Raw genomic sequence first — 7,017 nt, 5'->3', positions numbered from 1 at the left:
ACTAGGGTTAGATGCATACAAATATATTAATGCCGATTAAATTTTCAAAAAGTATACTTCACAAACCTGATAAGTACTTTGTATACAATATTATATAATAAAATAAATAAAAGATATAATTGAATACATTAAAAATATTAGTAAACATACTTCACAAATTTATCAATACTATGCGTTAGTATACATTAAAATTATTAGTAACCACTTCAAGACTAAAATTTGTAGACATTATACTTCACAAATTTATCAATACTATGTGTTAGTATACATTAAAATTATTAGTAAGCACTTATAGACTAAAATTTATAGACATTATACTTCACAACTTTATCAATACTATGTGTTAGTATATCATATAACAAAGAAATTATAAATAAAAATACTTTTATTTGTGATTCTTAGATAATTTAATGAATGAATTCATTTTGATATTGTATGAATTTTATTTGGTAAACTCATTGATTTTTGTAATTTGTATAAAATTAATTTATGGAGTGATGATGTAGTAGTACTTTCTATAGGCAAAAGAAAAATGGTTATTTTATTTATTGATAATTTTATCTTCAATTCGTTTTTTTTCTTTTTTGTACCTTACGTTTTTTAATTCGACACAATCTTTTATATAATTTACATTTATCAATTACTCAAATATATATTGTTTAAAAGTAATTTTATTTTCATAAAAAGATGGTATAATAAATTTAAATAACTTTATATGACCGCGCGAAGCGTTGCCAAATTCACTAGTATAGACATATAATTCACATGTTACGTAGAACCTAATTTTCTCAGACTCTTCATTTTTGGTGTCGCACCCATGTCAACATGATATGGGTGTGAGTGTGGGATCCGTCTCCGATTTGATCAACCTATTTTGGGTACTTTGACCAAAATCAATGGGGAAAGTCTAGACAATTTTAATGATTGATATAATCAATACATAAGTTAAATTCAAATTGAATACCTTTTATATAGAAATTTCTATGTCACTCCTTTTCCTTTGATCTCCTTCCAGGATTCTCCTCCAGTTCTCCACATAATATCTCATAATTTAGGTTTTATAACTCTATTTTTAGATATTTTAATCATTTTTAGGCGAATCCGTGCACCCGTATCTATATATGGATCCATATCTCCAAATCTTAAAAATTAGATCATGAAGGATCCGACTTTTAGATCCGCACCAGTATCGAATACTCGCACCCGAGTCCGAGTAATTTAGCATAGAACTAGTTGAGGTGTGTGCAAGTTCACTTGACGCCACAGTTATAATAAAAATTTTCCCATTTGATTGGCTTAAATGTTTGGAATTTTTTCCAGTTTTCCTCAAAGTTGGGAATAAAGGCAGTCTTAGGGTGTGTTTGGTATTGGAGGATTTTGAAACGGTCATCGGGGTCTTGTCTAAATTTGAGTATTGGGGTTGGGTCCTAAATCAATTGTAGGGGTTGATATTTGGATTAGAAATTATTTTTCTAAAGAGTATTTTTTAGTGTCAAACCAAAAATAAAAGATATTTTCTGAAAATTAAAATATATTTCATTCACCAACTAATTAAACATTAGAAAAAAAATTATAACTCACCAACGAAACATGAGAAAATAAGTTAGAAATCCGGTGAAAACATAAATTTTCCGTCATACCAAACAGTACACCCTAAAAGCAAAAGATACCAGACGTTTTATCAAAGTAATGCTATAAAAACTTGTAGCTTTTGCAGAAACTTATTGAAGTTTATATAATATTCTTAATTATTATATTTATTTGCAGCAACGTAACTCTCGTCTCTTTGGATGTATGTAAATTTTTGAGGCTGAGATCGATGATATCATCCTCAGAGACTAAATGGTTACATTCTATCATTTATATACTTGTCTCTTCAACACCACATGAAGAGTCGACACACAAAAAACATTTTCCTATTCCATATACACTTTGCAGGAGTAATAGTGTAGAAGATTATGAAAAATACTACGTGCCCCGTGTGGTTTCCATTGGTCCATTTCGCTACGGACTAACTCGTGTTGAACCCATGGAGAAGTTCAAGCAGGAAGCAGTGAGGGAATTGTTACTTAAAAGTACCTTGAATAACCAGAATTGCTCATCAGACGAGGAGCTGGCATCCCTTGAAAAAGTGTATAAAAGTGTTGAACAAGACTTGCTCAGTGCTCGACATCTTTATGACCTGTTTCGTAGGGATACAATTTCAGACAGTGAGTGGTGTCAGATGATGTTCCTCGACGGCTGCTTTATTATTTACTTCATCAGTAGTGACAAGAGGAGCTGGTTTAATCTCATGAAGAAACACAATAGAGATTTGGTGTGGCGTGACATTTTATTGCTTGAAAATCAATTTCCTTTCCAGGTTCTAAAGGTGTTAGCACGTGCATTCAAATGTGAAGAGTTTACTTTCCAGCTTCCAATTCCTCCTATACTTGATAATTATATCAATAAAGGTTTCCTTCCTCGACGTCAGGCTCCAGATCATCCTGTACATCTTCTTCAATATTATAGAGACCTATGGATCACTGTTTTATTTGAAGATGATGTCAAAGAAGAAGAAGAAGATGACAACAAAAAAGAAGAAGAAGAAGATTGTCCACCTTTCTCAGTCACAGAGTTGAAGAAAGTAGGTATTCGATGCAGCTGTGCCATATCAGATCATCGCAAAGTCATCCATCTTAAATCATCTATGTTATCGGGGAAGTTATTCCTTCCACAACTAATTATCGACGAATTGACTCTGTCACTTTTTTATAACCTAGTTGCTTTTGAATATCAGCGCAGCTTAGAATATACATCCTTTGGGATCTTATCTTACTTGAGTTTCATGAGTATGTTAATTAATAGAGAGGAAGATGTTAAGGAGCTGCGAGCCAGGGAAGTAATCCTGCTCAACCTCAAAGTTAGCGATGATCAAGTGGTTAACTTCTTCAAAGATATAGTCGCACATCATGATCCCAATCCTCAAGCTTTTAAAGATGTCAAACGACAGATTTCTACTTACTTCAAAAGTAAAAATCTTCTCCCTCTACGAGTTGGCTATGCTGAATTTAAGCAAAGGTACTTTAGTGGTCCATGGAATTTCTTTGTATTCCTTGCTGTTATTTTCACAGTTAGTATGACTGTAATTCAGACATACAAAAAAAATTGACTATGTACCCCTATCAGTATTTCATTCCGCTTTTTTCTTGAGCTCATGTATCTTCATGAGTTGTATTGTGATTGTGGTTGTATTTGAATAAAGCAATAATAAGGCCTTATTCGGCTGCATATTTGCATGTAATTGTACTTTTTCATGTATTGGTTGTATCTTGATTGTGGTTGTATTTGAATAAAACATTAACATGGCCTTGTTCGGCTGCATATTTGTATGTAATTGTACTTTTTCATGTATTCGTTGTATCTTGATTGTGGTTGTATTTGAATAAAACAATAACAAGGCCTTGTTCGGCTGCATATTTGTATGTAATTGTACTTTTTCATGTATTCGTTGTATTTTGAGTGTGGTTGTATTTGAATAAAACAATAACAATGCCTTGTTCAGCTGCATAGTTGTATGTAATTGTACTTTTTCATGTATTCGTTGTATCTTGATTGTGTTCTTATTACAATAGTAGAATATGGTAATGTTAAATGAGTTCACTTGATTAAAACTCATGGAATTGAATTTGTGATTACTTCTAAGAATGTAATGGATTTGTTGAAAAGCAGCACAGCCTCTTGTGATAACATGCTCATATAACTTATAGTCATGTTTTGATATGGAAATGTTGACGATTTTACTTGATGAGAACTCGTGGAATTGAATTCGTTGGGAAGTAACTCAGCCATTTATGATCATTGATCAACATGCTTGTTGTGTCGTAATTTTCTTATCTTTAGAAAAATCACTTTTTGAAATGTTCTAAGTATAAAACAATTTGAGAAAAATACTTAGAAAAGAGTCGCCACTTAATTTTTTAAAGAAATTAAGAAACTTATAATTTTCAAAGATTTAAACAGAAAAAAATCATTTGAAAATACCAAAAAAAAGGTTCGGGGTTCAATTTACACTTCGAGAAGGGTTTAAGCATTCGAAGTGTCCGCTAACATGCGGTTGACCTGCGACTTGACTAAAATATATTTGACTATTTTTTAGGAAAATAACGATAAAAAATAATAACTTACAATATTTGATGAACTTTGAGAAGATAATTAAATAAATGACTTATTTTTTATTTTTTATTTTTTTAGAGAAAGGGACCCAAAAATGAAACATTTGACTCGAAATACAAGTGATTAGAATATTAATAAAACTAGATTAATTAGAATTTATTTAATTCATTTTGAAATAATAATTTAAGCCAATTTAATAAATTAAAGTGTGAATATCATTTTGAATTAATTGACTAAACTTTTTGAGAAAATGACTAAGTAAGTATTTTTTTAAGAAAAATTAATTGAAAAAGGTTTTGCCTAACATTTTTAAAAATTTATTTGAGAAAAATACTTTAACTTAAAACAATTTTAAAAAATAAGTAAAATGTGATTAAGTGAAAAGCATTAAAGAACACCTCTTTTTTAACAAAAGGTTTAGATTAATTGAAGATATAAAAGTTTGATCAATATACTTGATTAATAAAATAAATGAACCCAAAAGAAAAGTATTAAAATTAACCCAACACAAAGAAAATAACTCATCTTTTGGGGAATCTAATTAAGTTAATTTAACAATGCTAAAGTTAGAGTTAGACAACAAACAATAAATAATCACAATTAAACAATTAAAGAGTAAGGGAGAAATTGGATTTGGGCCTCTTTTTGGGCCAATGGAATTTTTTGGGTTTTAATCTAATTCCCGTTTTTGTATACATCTGATGTATATCAGTGTCTATCGGATGTATACAACCCATTTTTCTGCTTTCCGGGACCTGTACGTCAACTCCAAAGACTTGTTCTTCGATTTCTCAAGGTTGGATGGCTCAATAAAAGAATTTTGGGCCTTTATGGCTCTCTCAAAATACGAAGGGAGGAAAGACGGGATCCCATGGGACTCAACCGAGGAGTTCATGCAAAAAAAAAAAAGAAAAAAAAGAGGGATAAAGATTAGTTTGTAATCATTCATATCACATGTAAAGAGATCAAAATTGAATATTACTATGGCTTTCCAGATTGTTAGCAAACACTCATTGGCCCTAAAATGATGATGCTCAACTAGTACACATGTTGACTAATATCATGTGACCAAATGGGAGCTTTGGAGATGATTTCCTAGTGAAGACAACTGGACAAATATTGTATTTCCAGGTCACTATGCCAACATGCTTTTATACTAGTACTAGTTATATATAAATGTCAACAACACAGTAAAATAAAAATAGCTCAACCAATATCACATGCCAATGGTCCTATAGATCAAAGTGATCAGGACAAAATTACCTACCACTAATCTGTAGCAAGCAAGATTTATTCTTTGTTCTAATCTTTTATTCTACACTTTCCATAATAAACTTAATCACCAAGAGGTTAACAAGCAAGCTTTGACCATCACTAATAACAAGAGAAAAGAAAGCTATTGCAAGTTCTCAACACCAAATTTGATAGATTCACCCTTTGGTGCAAAAAATTTACACTTAAACAAGACCCGATCTATAACCATGCTTGCAACAAATTACAAATTAATATGCATTATTATGTAAAATTTATTAAGACAAGATGAAAAAGTAAAATCTGGGCAGCCAAAGCTTGTATGACCCTGAACTATGGTGAGAAAATTAAATTGGAAAACATTATAGAAGAGCGTTTTAGAGTTAGCAAAAGAAACCGACAATGACTAAGTTTGCATTAGGGCCGATTCAATATTCATGGACAGAAATATTTATGTTAATGTCCCAATACTTCATAGCAGTAGACACATGGGAAGAACATTTTCAGCTAAAATCATCAACACAATTAAATTCCAAACTATGAAAACCCAATAATACTATGATTAACTAGCCAAGAGTTGATAAAGGAAGTTGAAAAACACAGAATAAAGATGAGAAGAGTTCACCTTTTTTCGGGCAGGAACTGAGACAACGAGTTTAACCACGAAGAACTACCACCACTGTGAGCCTGCTTCGATGGGTTCCAAAAAATAAAATAACTTTGAATTCTAATAAAGGAGACTCAAACTCTCTGTTTTTTTTTTTTTAACTCTTTCCGGTTGTTTTTTTTTTTAAATCAATTTTCCTCTATTTCTCCCCCCTTTTTTAGTGATCAAAAGAGATGAATATATAGATGAAAATTAGGGGGAAATTGGGTGAAATTTTTCATTTCAAATTCAAATTTCTTGCTCCTTTTCAAGGCCAACAGGGAGCAACTGAGTTTGGCATGAAATTTCTCCAAAATCCCAGAAAATCCGAGGCAGCAGGGTTGCTGCGTACAACTGCTGTTGACATTTTGGATTGTTGCTGCTATTGTTGAAATTAGAAGGGAAAAAGGGGGTGGGGCCGGTTGGTGTACGTTGTTTTGTTGTTATATGTATTGTGAGTTTGGGGAATTAAAAGGGTGGGGTGTTGCTTGAATTGAATAAAAGGGAGAAAAAAAAAGCTGCTGCAATTTGTAAATGGGCCCCAAAATTTGACATTTTAAGAGTTGAAATTAGGATTATAGAAATGGGGTATATTTATAAATACAATAGCCAAGTGTATTAAGAACGTTATGTAAAGAATTTGGCTAAAATTTAAATGAGATGAACTAATATAATCAATTAACGAACTTCCTAATTTCAATTGAATAAGATAATAAATTTAGCTAAACTAAATTACTCAAAGTTAAAACCATAATTTAAACTAAACTAATTTAATAAAAATATTTAAGTAAGAAATAAAATCTTTGAGATGATTTTCCAATATTCATAATATATACTAATTATACATAATTATATAATAATTAACTTAATTATAAACTAATTAACTTAAAATATAAGCTATTAATTAATTTAAACTAAATAACCAAATATTTAAATAAAACTAAAATTCTTTTGACACAATTTTC

The sequence above is a fragment of the Solanum verrucosum genome, unplaced genomic scaffold (assembly GCF_900185275.1).
Source record: "Solanum verrucosum unplaced genomic scaffold, falcon-dt-bn FXZP01000252.1, whole genome shotgun sequence".
NCBI classification, from domain to species: Eukaryota; Viridiplantae; Streptophyta; class Magnoliopsida; order Solanales; family Solanaceae; genus Solanum; species Solanum verrucosum.
This window is presented reverse-complemented; position numbering follows the sequence as displayed.